This window comes from Aythya fuligula, chromosome 1 (genome assembly GCF_009819795.1).
Source record: "Aythya fuligula isolate bAytFul2 chromosome 1, bAytFul2.pri, whole genome shotgun sequence".
Taxonomy (NCBI): domain Eukaryota; kingdom Metazoa; phylum Chordata; class Aves; order Anseriformes; family Anatidae; genus Aythya; species Aythya fuligula.
The window spans coordinates 123,642,388-123,661,222 of NC_045559.1; the positions used below are offsets into that span (position 1 = coordinate 123,642,388).

The 18,835-nt window shown below is 40.5% G+C and overlaps 1 protein-coding gene across 2 annotated transcripts in view; it reads right to left on the bottom strand.

The window, feature by feature from the left end:
• The window catches only part of POLA1 (DNA polymerase alpha 1, catalytic subunit), a 199,593-nt gene that overhangs the window by 8,377 nt on the left and 172,381 nt on the right, over positions 1 to 18,835 (bottom strand). The gene's annotated exons all lie outside the window — the stretch shown is intronic.

Genomic DNA, 18,835 nt, shown 5'->3' on the forward strand with positions numbered 1-18,835 from the left:
GATTAACCTACAGCCTTCTGGGATCTGATCGCTTGTTTTAATTGTGATCCCCCCCCTGCAGGAAGACATGGTTTTAAACTGTGTCACATGCAAGAGATCTATCTCACAGTGAAGCCACTGCATAAACACTATAGCACCAAGTGAGACTAATTCTCCCGTACATAATGTACCCTACCAATCTAAAGGGCTTTAAACCATGTGTATATGTATATATAATGCACTCTGACACAGCCAGACAAGCTATGAGAATCACATCTACCCTATGCAACGGCACAAATGTTAGCTGAATAATGCACACAAATTAATATTTTTGCTAGAGTTAGGGTTTTTGAGTGCTGCCTACAGGGGCAAATTCTGAGTTCAGCCTGCCACAGCTTTAGCTTATCCAACAGCACTGCAAGGAATTTTTTTGTGTTTTTCTTTCTACAGTTTGATTCTTAATGCAGTGCAATAAAGCAAGATTTTTACATGCTCACATACGTAGGACAGCGTTTTAATAGGGACAGCCTCAGGGAGACTTCCTTATCAGAGCCCTGCCTTACCTCTTTTGGAAAAGGTAACTCTTCAGCAGAATATACAGGTCTTGATGTTATATACATTATCTATCTATATATATATAAATAAAGCATATATACATTATTTAAATGTATACACACACACTACACTTCTTTTTTTTTTTTTTCCTAGTGTGATTTAGCAGTTAGAAGTAATGAATGAATTGCACAGCCCACCAGAGCAGCTAATCCTCAACAAGCAACCAGAAGTAATGGTGGCTTGCCACCAGCAATTGTTTAAGAAATAACTTTCACTTGAACAACTGCCATATGTGAATATAATGCAGTTACATCATGGAATATAATTTAACTTCAGTCTTAACTTTCTTACGATCTAGGTTGCCTTTCAGATTTACAGCTGAGTTCAATTTAACTTGGTTTTGATAGAGTTCTTCAACTTTTCTTTTAAATAGAAAAACTTAAATAATAAAAAAAAAAAACAAAATAGATAAAGAGAAGTGGGCAAAAGCTGAAATGCTTGTCATATGTTCAGAACATACGTGGGCTTCGTCACAGCAAAAGAAGTGCGCACGGCTCGCTGCCTGTTCTGAAGGGTTCGATCCTGGGCACTACGACAAAGCTGACTGACCGGATCAGCAATTTGCCAGAGCAGAAGTAATCTGGATCTTGCAAGCCAAGCTGTCTGGATCACATTTGCCATTCTTGTGTCTATACATTTACAAAAGCACCTGTTTTCAAAATTTCAAATTATACCATAATATCAAGAGAGTATATAATCAAGGCTGAAAATTCAAATGCAATTACACCAATACACACATTATATACTTATAAACTGTTGTCTTCAGTCTAAAGCCACTCATCTTGTTATTAGCTGCTCTTTGGTGCATCACTCAAAGCAAAGAAAAAAGTGGGTGAAGGTCAGTTTCCAACCTAACTGGTCCTCATTTAAACTGTGTTGCAGTTCCACTTATCTCACCTCCCCAGGAAGCCCTAATGGTCACCCCAAACAGTTTTCTTCCTTTAATACAAACAAACAAAACCAAAAAACAGATAGCTGATTTCACAGCTTGAAATGACATTTTAATATTTTTAACACTCTGTATGTATCTGAATCCTCACTTTCTTTCTTTTTTTTTTTTTTCTTTTTCCCCCAGAAATCTTGCCATTTATTAGGTATTTTCTGGGAAAGTGAATAACAAGATCGAGACCTGTAAAAATTGGGGTTTGTTCCATTCAAGTCAGTTCCCTCCTCCCTTGGCTGCAGAGGTAATTAGCTCTGATAGCGCTGCTCTGATTGCGCTTCCTGTGTTTTCTCCTGTAGGTGGCTCTTTACTGAGGAATTCTGTAACATCTAAGCAGGTACACGTGATTATTTTCCATATTGTATCCCCACAGCACAGACCAAGAGAAAATGATTATGTACCATGTGTGTAAATACCACTCCCACCTACCCCCAAAAAAACACCAGTGGATTCATGTTTGTTTCTCATCAGCAAAAGTACTAAATACAGACGTAGTCCTAAAAAAATAAAATGGATCTCCTGAAACATTGATACTTTTGAATTTTTGTGGTTGATCTCCAGCTTTCTATTTCCCTCTGGTCTTAATGTATCTGGCTGGTTTTCTGCCCCAGTTACATTCTGTCTACAATAAACTTTAGTGGACACTTTCTGTAGGTCTCTCTGGGAAGACATTTATGTACAGGAACCAGGTATTGCAGGTAGTTAAATTCTGTAAGGTAGGTAGGCAGATCTATGGAGAAGTGATCGAGGCATGGGATAACTTGTGCGATAGACCCTGTAATCCTGATATTCTAGTTTAAAAAGGAACAGAAAAAATCAAAAGCAAGAGAAAAAAGGCAATGTCCTACAGTTATTTATGAAGAGTTTCTCAGAAAGTTCTACCTTCTTTTCTCTTAGTTATGTAAAATGGGAACAAGCATGAGACAAGTCCTGTACACAGATATTAGTGTTAACTGTAACAACTCGATGTGACCCATCTGTGCTAAGCTCCCTAAATATAAAAAGTGAGAAACCACAGCAGCTCTGGTCTGCAAAACCCCCATGGCTAGATTTTAACTGAACCAGTAAGAAAATGCCCACTTTTAGGAAGAAGGCTAAAAAATCCCAATGGCAACAACTGCGCACTTCCACAGTGCCACCTATTGGAGGACTTCAAAGCACTTTACAATTGCCAGTTCCCCTGAGGAGTTGCCATTCCTGCCCTACAGAGGAAGAGCAACTTTGTGGATGATGGTGAAGCTTTTCAAAGATACGCTGCTGATGCTGCCTCCCTAGTGGTCTCAGTGCATTTACTCATCTTCACCATGGGCCAAGACAGTGCTGATTGACTTAAAGGCTACAAATATTAAGTCCTTTGAAAATGTGGTGTGCTATTTAGATGCCTACGTGCAAGGCTGAAATTCACAGCCGAAACAACTCTTTCGGTGCCCTGCAGGAGCTGCTCATGTCTGTAACCTGCAGCCCTAAACTCTGAAGTGGTGCGATCCAAAGATGCATGCAGCAGGCAGTTTCCCTGTTAAAAACGCTCCGAACGTAACCTGGCACAGCGTACAGTTATGCCATGATGCAAAAGCGAGTGAAACAAGTATTCAGGCAGTGCAGGCGTTATATGATTCATAAAATAAAGTGTCGGCAACAAACGAGTAAAACATCCCTGCTCTTTTAATTCCCACCACCCATAAATAATCTTCCCGTTTGCGTTTTATTGGAAAACAACTGATTTAAAAGTCACCTAGTGCTATTATCCCCCCTCCGCAACTGCCATCTGTCCTACGGCAGCAGTAACAGACCCTTTCATTCACAAGCAAAGCCAGCAGAATAAAGAGGAAGAGGAGGAGGAGTTGGAGGGGAAGAGAGTGAGAAAGCGGATAAATTCCATTTGTTCTATTAAAAAAAATATAAAAGTGAACTCAGTGGTTGAAAAGTGAAGATAAAAAGATGAAAACAGTAATCTTGCTACAGAAACCAGAGAATTATGTTCTTGCTCTCCCCCCTCTTTTTCCTTTTTTTTTTTTTTTTGCTTTCACACTGTACAAACTGTAGCACCCTGAACAACTCACTCCCCTGCTATTTCCAGCACTTTACAGAAACTTTTCAACATTTCTGTTTGACACATATTTTCAGCAGTGAGGTGAAGACAATAAGTAAACAGGTAGTGAAGGGCTATTTAGAGAGCTGGTCAGTCACAGTAATAATAACGCAAAAAGAAAAAACCCCACACAGAAGAGAACATCTATCCTATGCGCTGTAGCCACAGACAGCACATGACCTCTGACAAACAGTTTTCAGAGTAATTTTAATGCTACTCTGGATTTAACTTGACTAACTGGTAGCAATTGAGCACATCTTTTTTTGTGGCAGCAGTTATCTAAAATGCTACAATAACAGCATCAAAAGTAGAATGGTGGAAGATTGGTTTTCCATTGTGCTGCTGAACTGGCATAATGCCCACTTTAAAAGCAATTCGCTGCTCATCACTGAAATCTGGCAGACACGACACTAAATGCCTCGAGGAAAAAAAAAAAAAAGGGTCTTGAGAAGGGGGAACCACTCCAACCAGCGAGCGCAGAAAAGGAAGGGGGAAAAAAAGGGAGAAAGCGAAGAATGATGAATCTGTGTAAGAAGAGAAAATTGCAAAATAAAAAGTTTAGCGCCGCATGCAGACTCAACAGGCTCTACTTAATTTGCTCGAAGATTTCATCGCAGGCTTGCATTAGTAATAGCAGAAGAAAACAAAAGCAAATATATATTTATGTCTGTCTATTGTTCTGATGAAGTGAAAACGTACTGAGTTACGTCAATCATTTGTCAAACACATCTTCCTAGTTTTATTTACCACCAAATATAATGAGTAAATATGTGATAATAAAACTCTTCTTTTTATACGGACATATACAATTTTTTCCCACTACTAAATACAGGTAATGATTTAGGAAGCTTTCAAAATGTCTTTTTACTGTCAATAAAACTAATTCTATTCCCATTTTCATGTTAAAAAAAAAGGCTTTACAAATGAAAATTCAAATTAAAATTCTGATTATAGTGTAGTGTGACAACACCTGTATTTATAATTTTACTGTCAGCTAGCTCGTAGTGTTTAACAATAGCTTGAAGCAGAAAAGTAATTGGAATTTGTCTGTAACATGCCAGATGACGACACTGGGCACTTTGCTGTGCAAAAGCAAATTTGGTTTGATGACAAAATAACCTTACATATATTAAAAAATAAAAATAATTAAAAAAAAAACCAACAAGCAGCACAAAGGTTAAATAAAGTTCTCCTGCGGCCACAGGGCATCTAATCCACCGAGGTGAGCCACGGCCAGAAACGGGGGTACCCCACAGCCCCCCGAGACACCCTCTGTGGGAGCCTCCAGCAGTTTGGAGATACGGGGGGACACGGGGCAAGCGAGGGGTTCATGGTGCCCCACGTGAGCCAAGAGGGGAAGGCAGGACGGGGATGGCTGAGACCAGCACAGTGCGAGGTAGTGCGGTGTGGGGAGTGGCGTGCACGCGCAGTGCTTTGCTAGGGCCCGCCAAGAGGGTGCACGTGTACATACCAACCCACGGGCCAGGCCAAAATTAGGACCCAACACGTTCACTTCTAAAGAAATGGTATTTAAAAAAAACACGACAGCTATTCGATTTGAGCATTTCAGAACTCAAACGCACGCCACTCTCCACACACAAGTCGCTTTTCCTCAAGCCTACAAATTAAAAGCCCGTGTTTTTCATTATCCTAAAGACAGGGAAAAAAAAATAAAGAAAAGGAAGCCACATAAGAAAGAAAAACAGAATGACAGTGATGTTTTAGTTTACACTAGATATGGCAACACATACAAACTGTCAAAACTATGGAGTGAAAAAAGCTGTTATCAAGCAACTGTCAAGAGAGTCCTCTGAGATTTGGAAATCTTGTGTTTATTGTAACTACTGCACATTACACAAAGAAAGAAACATCCCTCTTCTTACCACTGCTGCTAAATATCATGCAAGAGAACCCAGACTTCTCCCTCTCTATTTAGATTAATTTTTTTCCCTGTGTAAATCTGTGCTTGACAGCACAGGGCCCCTCCTTTTTAAGGTTTTCTATTGCTTGGTCAAAGTTCAGAGAGAAACTTGAGGGTATATCAAACATTATTTCATTTTCAAGGACTGTCAACACCTGTTTTATGCTGTTAGCTTGTTGTCCATCATTTGAGAGTGGAAACTCTTAACACCAAAAGGCACAGAGGAAGAATTTCTCCCTCAGAAGGGGTATGAAGAAAGAGTGAACTTAATGGAAACAGCTGTTTTGGTGGGCATCCTAACGATTCTTTCATATATTTTAACACACTATAGAAATGAGACTTACAGTGCAACTGGCAGCAGGCAACAATAGTTAAAGGCTTACCCCTCAACGTAGATTTTAAATCACACTTTCTGATTATAAGAAAACAACCATCCCTCACACTGAAATTCCCAGCCTCTGTGGCGTTTCAATAGAGCCTTCAAAGCAGCTTTGTGAGCGCCAGCCTTACACAACCCTTTCGTAACCAGCAGCAACATTCCAACTCTACTGATAACTGGGTAAGAGCTGTGAGCAAAAATACCTCATGTTTTGCTCATCGCTGACTGTAAATCACATTTATTATCGCTTCTATGCTCTAGGTTTATGTTAAAATCATCTTTATTCCGAATCCCGAGTTTTGCAGAACAAGCATGTGAAGAGGTGCCGAGAGTCAGCTTGAAGCTCTTGAGGAAGAATAAAGCCTTCAGTGTGTAAGACAATGAGCACTTCCACGGAGTTTTTATTGCATCCGTTCTGGGGAGCACCAAACCTAGGAACTCAGTGAAAGACTACTCAGATATTTTTGTACGAGAGCAAACGATCAGTAGCTGCTGTGAAGTCAACGCACCCACAGCACGCACAGCAAGCTTAAACGCCTCACAACTGATGTTGTTTCATTCGAGTTTTGTTAGGGACATCACAGCACCCATGCAGATCTTTGATGAGGAATAGCTTTCTGTGATCTTACTTCCCAGCAGGAAGCATCAGATGCTGCTGGAGCCGCCCACGGTCACCCCTCCACACATACCCAACATCTTCTAGCAAAGCCTGCCTGCCCCCAGTTCCCAGCCTAACGTAGCCCAGCTGCCTGAACTAACACGGAGATCTTCACATTTTGCATATAAAGATCTTTTTTTTTCTTTTTTTTTTAAAGTCTTAAGAGCACTTCTTCAAAATGTCATAATATTTATGATCATCAGATGAGAATGCTTGAACAAAAACTCAGTCTGACACGCCACGTGTCACACAACTACCATGACCGCTTAGGTATAATTTTATCTCCAAATACAGGATAACCTCATATAACATAACAAGTAACACATTACCTTCACACAACACATCAAATAAAATCGTTGAGAAAATAATAAATGAATCTTTCTCATATAAAACTGCATTGTTAGCTGTATTATTTCCTAGCTTTTGACTTTCAAGTACTTCCTCCTCCTCGATCATAAGAGTTTTAAAGTACCACAACAATTACTGCATAAACAGCTGCAGCTACATGTCCATTTAACGCTTGTTTTATTAATACCCTAATATAAGCTTACACGCTCTTGCACACTCACACAAAAGGTAAGAAAAAGAAAACCACAGAAGTTTGATCTTCAGAAATTTGAGACCATGAAAGGTGTTTTCAGAAACTAAGTATTTCCAAGCCCGGCGGTTTTGCAGAGCTGCACAGCTATGTACGATCCGTACGCTAAAAGTCTCTTCGAGTACTTACTGCTCCATAAATAGAAAAGAGTTCTTGTGAGCGAACTGCAGCAAGGAAAGAAAGCCTACGTGGAAGGTGGGGTGCAGAACACAGGAGAACTGTTGAGCTTATCCTGGGCTTCAGTTATGGTTAGGTTGAGAATCGTTAAACTTTCTAAGACACCGTGAAGTTAGCCTGACACATCGAGATCTTTTCATCTTCTATAGCCTACAAAATAGCCCTTCCAAGTTCATAACAGCACTCAGGTAGCTGTCTGTTTTGAAGTCATGTTTGACTGAGAAGCCTGCTGCCAAATGCTGTTCTTCTTCATCTACATTTTCTAAGGGTTAGGAGACAGAGGGGGAACAAAATAGATGAGAGAGGGGGTAGGTCATTCAGCTGAAATTCAACACATTAAATTCGGCACCATCAAAATAAAGAGCTCTTTCCATTAATCATGAAATTTAGAGTACTGGAAGATCTACCAGGCCTATTTTACTGAACAGGAAATTCAGCACCAGAATATTGTTAAATTGAGTTAGCATTATCAGTGGAAAAAATATGCTCTATTTCCTATTATTTATGAAGCCCTATCTTTTCTTTCTTACCAATTACATTCCCTATCATTTCCAAAATATACAAACTGTTTTCAATCAACAGATTTCTTTATTACAGCGTACTGCATGCTTGTTACTGCCTCTTTTCTATATTGAATCCTTGATTGGACAAGCATTTTGAATTTAACATGGACTGTGATTGCACACATCAAACAAATTAAACCTGCCAATCTCTTTTTGGAGGATATCCTTTATATATACTATCACTGAAGAGTACCCCGAGTATATTTGCTTAGGAGAAATGGGGAAGGAGGAAATGATTATTATGGCAGAGTCAGAAGACATTCATTTTCCCATGATATGTAACTGGCCTTGCATCCTCTTTTTCATGGAATTATTTTATAAAAGTAAAACATATTTACTGGCTTTCTCAGTGTCTCAGTGGCTGTTTTACAGTCATCAATCTATTTTTCATTTCGGCCAAATGCCAATCTTGTTGCAAAGAGATGGCAATAAGAGACGAATTACCTGGTAAGCCCGAAACTGGTTTTCCTTCTGTTAACCAGTTGCAAAGTCAGATTGCAAAGAACATCAAGTGTTCTGTGCAGAGCAACAGAACAAAAATGCATTGGCTTCACATTATGCACACCTGTCCAAAATGAGACACAACTCTCTACATTTCTGACTATGTAAGTAGGCTTGAACTATAGAAGGTATTACTTAAAAAGAATACAACTCACAAATATGAAAATACTAGGTGGCAGTTTCCTTTTAAAAAAGTAGTTCAGAGATGCATTGGTTGAAAGTAATTGGGAAAAAGTCAGAAAAGCAAGTAAACAGAAACCCCCCACAATATCAAAACGCATAGCCTATCAAAGTCAAGACAACCAAAGGCAAATCAAGGAGTGAACAAAACCAAGAGAATAAATTAGAAAAAGTAATCAAGCTATCTGCTAGCAAGACTTGACTAAAAGCATTCACAGTTTGTTGCAATTATTACAGCTTAATATAAATTCCACTACTGCAAGCGCCCATGAAACTGAGCTATCCTTATCAGGAAGATGTTATCAGTTGTTTTTTTGTTTTGTTTTGTTTTGTTTTTTTCTTAATTTGTATCATTAGAGCAGCCTAAAACAAAAAGGACAGAGTAGTCAGTATGTTTTTATAGCTGATAACCAGTAAGCCTTCATTCAAAAGGTCTAGTTGCTACACTCAGCTTTGCCAACATTATACTGGACCAGCTGCTGAATTCATTCAGGTTGCAGTTTTTGTCTGTGGAAAAGGTTTGAGGACATCTCCTTCTCTGCCCTACCATTTGTCTTACACTGTGAAGTCTATAGGCAAAAGTGGTCTTCAACATTGCCTTTTTGGTGCATCAGACCTCTAGATAGCAGCATAATACAAATAATAACTAATGACATGAACCCAGCCTTCTGAGGGAAGATGTAAACCAGTACACTACATTTCCAGTTTTTGTTTCAGAGATGCCTCTGCTGACACCTGTATTTTTTCATGGCATAAAACATTCCTCTCCTGCTCCTTTAATTGCTGAAGACGCTTAAGTCAGAGTTACTGTAAGTCATTCTCAGGGAGGCACTTCAGCAGTTTGAAAACAATTTAAATTTGGGCAGTGCTCAGCCTCATCATAAGCTCTTGGGTCTTCAAGTGTAAGCTGAAATTCCCACTTGCTTCTTCTCAGAGAGGGAGGAAAGAATACAACGAAGGACTTGGATATTTAAACCAAGAACATCTTTCTGTGGTTAGATCAGCTGTTCCTCTTCCTAATTTTGTTGAAATTGGTGAATTCAATTTTGTTAGTGATAATGAAAATATCGAATATCTAGTATATGATAGAGAGCTACATACACATTTCAAACATGGTGTGCAAAACCAAGATAAAGATCAAAAGAATTGGCTGATTTTCTTAAAAGTTGAACGAGAAAGCTTAAAATAAACCTTCAAGAAGAGCCTGCTGTTCTATCTGGCTTTCGCTCCACATAGCACCTACACCAACGAGGTGGTGGATGACAGGTTGTTTCTTTGACATTCGTTAACCAGAAAACATCGAGAACATCAAAGATTTCCTGCAGCCAACACGCTGACCATTCAAAGAGCATAAGGCGCAAAGAAGATAAGGCGCAAAGATCAACACTTGAGGGGGGGGGGAATGGTCACCTTCTTGTGCCATTGCCTGTACTTGTTGCTCAACTATCTGGCTCGACTCTCCGTGACAGACACACTACCTTCAGACACATTTTAACTGGTAACACTGAGCTAGTCAAATTCTTAGTGCCACTGATTAAATAAGAATTAAGATTAGAAAGCAATGTGATTGCCCACAGCGTATTAATGAATCAGGCAGCTACACACTCCACAGGAACGAAAAAGGTCCTTTTAAAAGATGCCCTGTGAGCTAGTGCTTTCATCAGTTGTGTGGGGCTGGCAAGGCCCCTCTCAGCTCTCACTTCCTCCAAGTGAAGAGCTTAACACGGAGCTGCAGCACAACAACAATTTACCTTTCGCACAGGGAAGAATACATTGCACATCATCCTGCTGATCCCACAACTCCGACAGGAAAGCAACATCTTTCCATAAGAGACAGGAATCCCAGAGTTTCACACGACTATGGAAGTCTGGGTGGCCTTTCCCCTCAGATCCTCCAAACCCAAGAGCATTAGTCAAAATGTCACTGTGAAAATGTTTTAAAGCTTTCGATGAGGAACTTTCCTTTTTTAAGATGTTCTGTTCTTCATAGCATGGGAGCACTCTGTGATACACAACAAACAAAAAAGCTCCTATTTGGTCTGACTAAAGGTCCATCTAGCCTCAAATTCAGGTACCTTGGACAAACAATGCTGTCTTGCAGCAACACAGCCCTGACTTCCAAATCCAGGTTCTGGCAACCTGGAAAGTCCAGCAGCTGCCTGAACGAAAGGCAATTTCCCTGTGCAGAGCAACTCTGGGTGGGTTTTGCTTCCATCAGCATTTCCAACAACTTGTTGAACCCACAGCTTTTGGAACCTAGAAAGATCTTTGAGCATTTAGTGCTCTTTAAATTAGTGAGCAACACACGGATGGCTGCCTACCACAGGCAGACTCAGTGCTCCAAAGCTGAGCCCACCCAGTCGCTGAACACCTCCAGCTGCACACTCAGGGGGCACTCACTCCTGCTGCATGCCTACCCATGGCTGTTGCAGCCTTCTGCACCACCTGCAATAAAAACAGGATTTGAGAGGACACAGTCTCACTGGACCTGGCCAAACTTGCACACTAAAAAAGAGTGGCAGGAAAACTCAAGCTGAGAATAAGAAAAAAAAAAAAAAAAAAAAAAAAAAAAACTTGAAAGAAGTATTTCTAATACCAGAAGTTTTCAATACCCTACCTTTTACTGTAAATACACCTTCAGTAAGAAATTACTTCATAGACAATGAAATGGGCAAGATGGTTTAAGGCACATATCATGAATGGTGGCATAAGAAACAGAAGGGAAAAATGTCAGGGTTAAGAAAGATGGATGTAAGGGTTTATTGAAATAATTTGCTAGAGATCATGGAAAGTAATACTTTCCTTCCAGCTCACTTTTGTTCTGAGGCTTGTAAGATATAAGCATGTTATACCTATCGAAATTGTCTCCTCTACACAAATATGCCTTTTTTTTTCTTTTTTGAGACAGAAACTGTGAAGGTCTTCTGATGATACTAGGTACTACTCACAGCTGTAACTTTTTTTTTTAGAATACATAATCTGCTACACAATCACGGGTTCAAATGACTACTCACTCCACAATTGCGATGGGAGGAACCAAACAGGAAAACGAACTTTTTAGCCTAATCCGTCAGACAAATCTATTACCTTGTAGACAACAGACCCAAATGTTTCCTCGTAAATACTCTGGATTTGTGACACTGAAGAAAATAATGTTTTTGTGTCTAATTACAAACTTTATGTGAAGATAACAATTAGAACTTCATCATAGCAGAAAACTACTATTGGTGAAACTCAATGGCTAATATAGTTGATTCGATTTTAGTAAACATTATGGCACTGAATTGGTATAGACAACCACTTCCTATGCTCTACATTAACCCTCTCAAGCCTGTTGGAGTTTAAGAAGCGTTTGGACTGCGCAGTTAGTCACATGGTCTAAAATTTTGGGTAGACCTGTGTGGTGCCAGGAGTTGGACTCAATGATCCTTAGGGTTCCCTTCCAACTCGGGATATTCTTTGATTCCATAACTCTAAGCATCCTTCGTGGAGATTCTCAAGTACTATGCTTAAGATACATTTAGGTCACTACACCAGTAAAAGCCCTATATTCATAATAATTTTCCAGATCCCTGAATCACAAACGTGAACCTAAGCTGGTCAGAAAGGACCTGGACAGACAGGAGCATCCCCAGGAGACACACAACAATGTGAGAAACTTTTTGATTTGTGTTCAAGGTGTTTAAAATGGACAGAATTCTGCTCTCCCGGAAACACCGCCTTCACCGTACTTTGCACCTGTTTGAAAGAGACCTGGGTTAAGAAAGCTCTTTCGTGTACTAAGAATTAACTGGCATTCCCGCATTGGCTAGTGCTCTTTGGATTGTTCATTCTGTTTCGGAAATGCGTACTAGTTCATCCAGAGGCACACCACAGGTTGGAGCACAAGGTTCCTGAACTAGCACAAGTGTTAGTCGGAAGCCTCTCTTTGTATGGGTAAGTCCTGATCAGAAGAATCTGTAAGCGACTGACACCTTGCCTTTTGCCACACCAGCAACTGGTATCTGGAGAGTAACCTGCACCTCCTACTTTTCCAAAGGATTTCTAGAAGAGGAAATAGCCCTGCACGCAACAAAACATACAGCACTTTAAAATATTCTCAATATGCCCGAATAAGTAGTCATTTTTCTGTTCATAAATTACATTCAAAACCTATGCAATATTTTTCAAAAATAATACAAAAATTCCTCTTGAAAGCTACCCTGTAATTCTTACTATTTTGGAATGAGCTACATGCAAACCTGAAAAATCTGCTGTGAAATGTGAAGTTATACTGATACCACTTTGCGAACACCAAATGTTCAAGATGTATTCTTGGACATTTACTTCTGAGGAAGTACAGGAGAGTAAGATTTATTTTCAAAGACAATGTAAAGGAGAGAGATATGGGGAGTCTGTGTAAAAATTTAGTTGGCATTTCTACTGACTTTCACCTCCAAGATGCTACCAAGCTTCCCATGGGTCACAAAAAAGTGCCAGTTAATAAAAAAGGAGGAAAAGCTTTCCAAAATGTATTTTATTATTGTGAACAGTGCAGGAAAAGGTCATCATTTGATCACCTGGAAGAAGGAAGCACAGCACACTGCATTAGTACCTCCGTAGGAACCTATTGCCATCTCTGCCAGGACGGACAGGTCTGGGCTCTATGGATAACAATCTCCCACAGTTATGTACCGAGGTTTCAAAGCAGCAGCCTGCTGACCAATAAGGATTTTGATGGTATCAAGAGCAACGTGTCAGTAAAATTATAACAATTTGACTGCTTTGCTCTCTACTTTTAATGTATATGTAGCATTGTGGAGCATGCTTTCAGAAATCAGATATCTAACGCTAATAAATTATGCGCCGATTACAGATGACCTTTGGAGTCGCTAAAAGTACAGTCACAATCACGCATTTAAAAAAATCCTGCTTTTCACTATAATGTGTGAATGTATGAAATTAAATGAGGCTTGCAATATAATCAGCGTGGTTGGCTGCTTTAATATATTCCATTTCAATTTAAAATCACCACAATCCAAGAGTGACGAATCTAATTTGATCAGTTGTTCACAAAAACACTGAAAAGAGATGTAAGCAGACCTATCAACAGCTGGTAACATGGCCTGCTTTCAAAAGCAATTAATCGTTTTTTACACAATCAGAAACTCTTAAAATATTCAAAAACTGTTTAAAGGCCTGCAGAATTAAGAACAAAAAAAAGGATAGGGGAAAGTAGTTTTCCTAGTAAAAGCGTCTTAAACATCCAGTTATTGCTTAAAAGCACAAGAGCCAGAAAATTCAAATAGAAAGGTCAGATCTCTAATAAAAAGGTGCAGTCTGGTAGTGCGCTAGCAGTAATAACCCATTGTAACTAGACTTTGTAGGTTTGACTGCTCCTTATGAGGTGTTTCAATTGTATTTCATATTTAAATGGATTTTTATGAGCTCTTGCACATATTAAATATGCATACTTGACTGCAGTCAAATAAATCCAGATTACTAATAAGTCGGTATGAAGGCCCGCCTTGTGCAAAGAATACATGCTTTCAAAAGCAGAACAAGCTCCCATGTAATTCACAGGATTAAAAACACGCAGATCTCATTAATTCCTACCCAAAAAAATAGTTAGAGAAATGTTGTCTTATCTATCATAACTGTCATGCTTGCCATACCTTAAAATTGTGGACTGTAGCCCTGGATGCTGCACATTCTTCTCTGGCAATGATTTTTTTTTCCCCAGAAGCTACTGAAACCAATTCTGATTAACAAGACTGAAACTAACTTACAAATGGAATAGCACCTCACCAGACTGCATTCATTCATTCCGTCAGTCGCTAATTAGCATCTGCATGAGAGGAAATTTTTGAAAGCATTTCAAATCAAGCAGAATTATCCAAAACATATCCTAGATTGTAACAGCAGATGACTAGTAGACAAGTCTTTTCTGGAGAGTGATGATCTGGTGTATCAGCACATCAGCACTGTTGGAAGACTTGGAATTCAAGTGCCATTTACTTACTCAAATCTTTACCATTGCCTAGTTGAGGAAATGACTTTCCCAAAACATCAGGCGTAAGGACGGCATACATACAAGTAAAACAAGACACCTGAAAGCAAAGTGCTCTGTCAAAAACTGTCACTAGAACAGGGAAGGTGACAACAGAGTAAAGCATCTGCTGCTGTACAGAAGATCAACGATAAACAAAATAAAAACGCTGTTTGTGATCTAATTTTGGATGAAGCATGTGGCCAGAATTAAATACTGTTGCTTTATTTTGCTTATGACAAAACCACAAAGCCCACACCCTTGGTCAAAGAACAACCACCACATGAGGCATGTCATCCAAAAAGTCTCAAAATACTAACAGATCTGTTTTTAATCAACACATGGCACAACTTTGCCATGACTTTTTGTTCTAGTATTTGATAGAAGCTAGCTACATCCCCAGTTAAGCTGCAGGCTGCTAGAGACACATCAACATTATAACAACATTTTAAAAATTTGAGCTTTTGTGACAGACAACTTCAAACGTTTGAGATCTACCTTCTTGTTATTTTCAACCTTACTCACCTTCACCTACTTCCCACACACTATTTTAAACATGAGGAGGCAACAAAGATCCCCAAAGCACCAGGAAAAAAAAAAAAAAAGATGAAAAAGAAGTGTATCTGCTTCCTATTCAGAAACGTAGCATGTTACACTCACAAAATAAAATCGCAGAATCTCCTCAGTTGGAAGGGACCCACAAGTGTCCAGCTCCTGTCCCTCTGCCCACCTTAAATTATATCGTTTATGTGACTGCCAGGGGCAAGACAAATGTACAATTCTTAGTGATATAAGTAATTCCAGATAAAAAATGATTTAGCTTTTTGACAGATTTCTGGAATGGCTGCCCAACACAGGGTTATTTCAGACCACGTGCAGAGGAGGCTTACATCATCCTCATCAAAAACATCATCAAAATATTCCAGTACTTGCTTTCACAGGACCCGTAGTTCTAGGTATGTAGCCATAGAAATGGCTTTAAATGGGTAATGGTTTAAACTAAGAGGGTAGATACTGATGAGATATTAGTGAAAACTGGCACAGAGAAGCTGTGGATGCCCCGTCCCTGGAGGTGTTCAAGGCCAGGCTGGATGGGGCTTTGGGCAGCCTGGGCTGGTGGGAGGTGTCCCTGCCCATGGCAGGGGGAGGTTGGAACTGGATGGGCTTTAAGGTCCCTTCCACCCAAACCATTCTGTGATCCTCTAGCAGCTTTGCCACCAGTACTTGGCACCACAAACATCCACTTTCCCCACTCCCATCTGGTTTACAGGGGTTGGTTTGCAAGCTCTGTATGCTAACAGCACAAGCAATATCCAAGAACCATGTCAGCACACACGGGAAGAGGGTATCTATTCCTCTGGCACTTCCCAGTTCCTCTCCCCTGCTGTGATCCTGCATCCTAGCTGCAAGGGAGTGCTTTTGGTACCGTGCAGACTGCATCACCTGCACACGTATGAAATCAGCTGGAGGAACAAAAAACAAGTGGCAAACTTGTGTTACCTGCTCCTAATTTCATTACAGTTCATCAAAGATCAAGGAATCCAAGAAACAATTAGCTATGCTTCACAAAATGCACAAGGCAAATCACCAGTAACAACTGTCCTCTCCTGATGCAAGCCAATACCCTCTTCAGGAAAGCACCTCTAGCAAACGTCCTGAAAAAAAAAAGAGGTTTTCACAAACTAAAGGCGACAAACTAATCCCTGATAACTTTAAATTGCAACACTGGACAAAAGCATCTGAGAAGATAATGAATAACTGGGGCACGGAGCTGTGGCACATCACCCCTGTCCTAGCTTAGCACACAGCGACACCAACAAACTCATTGTTCTAACACACGGGGCAATTTCGTAAGAACAAGAAACCAAAGTTTTTTGATTTTTAAAACTTATTTTTCTCCCTGTATGTTTCTCCTGAATCCGTCTAACTCAGCCACAAGACACCAGAGAAGTTGACAAACACACCTGCAGCTGCTCTGACACGGGGGCCAGCATATTCTCTTTGAAGCCCCCCGCCCTCCCATGTGCTCCACAACGATTTGTATCCTCTACCCTGCCCTTCAGCGGCAACATAAGACCATCCTTTCTGAAATAGCGAGCGATCACATGCTCAGCTGCCCGTAATACATCAAGGACACAACAATACGCTCCGTCCCATTGATACAACCATCCCCACGACTCGGATGTCAATATATGTATTTTTTTCTTTCTCCTGTAGGGAAGCGTGTCTACTGATCATCGCCAATTTGTGAGAAGTCAGCAATTTTGAGCAGGGAATATAAGAGAGATGTATTCAGCAGAACAATGGAAGTGAAACAGGGAAGCAGGTTACTTGGGTACCACAACATTAAGTACTTTCTGACAAAGACTGCATTAGCAGATGACAGGAGATTGAACACATAGCAAACAAAATGCTTTGCAGATTTTCCTGTCCTTGATGTTGCAGCTGATCTGGAAGAGAATGTGCAAAGTCCCTCATGCAGAGAGAGCCTTTGATCTCGGTGTACTAACTTGATACACTTACAAATCCATGCGTGCCTTTTGTCCTCCACATCTTAAAGAGGGTCTACAAATAAAATAATGGATTAGCCGAGGCTGCTCTGTTATAAGGAAATATATTTTCAACAGCTTTCTTAAATCAACTTTGTAAATGTATTTTTTCCCTTTTTCATGCTTGACATTCAAGCAGAAGGAAGGATGATTATGTGCTATGATCTGTGGAAGATTCAACTCCTCCTCGGGACAAGTTTGCCTGGAGTTATCAAAATCCCTGTATTTACTGAATATGAAAAAGCAGCGAGTGATGGATTTGGCTTTTAACTGCTAAAATCTTTCGCGGGTAAAGAACAGCTATTAATATACAATGGCTTTTCACCTTGACGATTTTAAATTAATTTCCAACTGACCCATACAGGAAGTTTAGACTCCAGGTTTGTCCCTTCGAGAAATATTCGGGGCTTCGAATTAGACCCCTTGCTTCTCTCCAGATAACCACAGAGCAACAGCCTGCTGCCACGCCAGAAGCCAGATCTCTGTTCTGAACCTGAATTTTACAGGCTGGTTTGCAGACCTCACGGCAGATTTTCCTGACGGAGCTGTGGGAGGTTTCAGCATTCTCTCACGGTTAACATTTCTGACTGGATGCCTTTCCCTGGGTCTTTACAATTAACTGCATCCACTTTAGAAACACATTATGCTGGGATGCAGGAGTGGTTTGTTTCCGAATGACATGCTCTTCTCACTTTGCTTCAGTCAACAGAGGTTGTAACTGCAGAAGGATAATGGAAACTACTTTGGTGCTATTCTTTATTCTTTGAGGAGACTGGCGTGCTGTAACTAACAATTTTCCACATTTGGCATCTAACAGGGTGAATTCATGAATTATGTCCCCGGTATAATTTTTCTAGGAATACTGCTTTCTAGATGTGAACCAGTCACCCTGGTTCTCCTTTATAATGAATGGAGCAAAGAAGAGGCATTTCTTAGGTGTGATCCATACCAGCCTAGCATAAATGAGATTAGATAAACCAAGCTCTAGAAGTGCCTGTTCCTCTCCCCTACAGAGAGGAGCACAGGCTGATAAATACACATATGAACACTTGAACCGCAGACCTCAAAGTCAGTGGAGACGAACGACATACCCTGGTGAGGAGTTCTCCACAGTAACACTCGGTGTGTTAACCAAAGGGAATGTCAGAGTTAACATTAGGTGTAACACAGAGAACAGTAGGGCCCCCATTCATACACTATATTCTCAAGTACCTATATGACAAGTGAAACGTGAGGCAGCAATGAGCTCTTGCAGAAGAGGTAGCCAGCAGTACCACGGGCTGTGCTAGGCAGAGCATCACCAGCAGGTTGGGGCAGGAGCTCCTTCCTCTCTGCTCAGCCCTGGAAGACACACCTGGAGTGCTGGGTCCCGTGCTGGTCCCCAGTATGAGACATGGACGTACTGGAGGGAGTCCAGTGAAAGGCCATAAAGATGATTAGGGGTCTAAAGCACCTAAACACACAAGCAGAAGCTGAGAGCTGGGACTGCTCAGCCTGAAGGAGAGGAGGTTTGGGGGCAGGGGACTCCATCAAGTTGTGATGTCCACCTGAGGTGGGCAGTGAAGATGACAGAGCCACGATCCTCTCAGTGGTGCCCAATAACAGAACAGAAGCCAATGGGTACAAGTTGAAATACAAGGCATTCCACATAAATG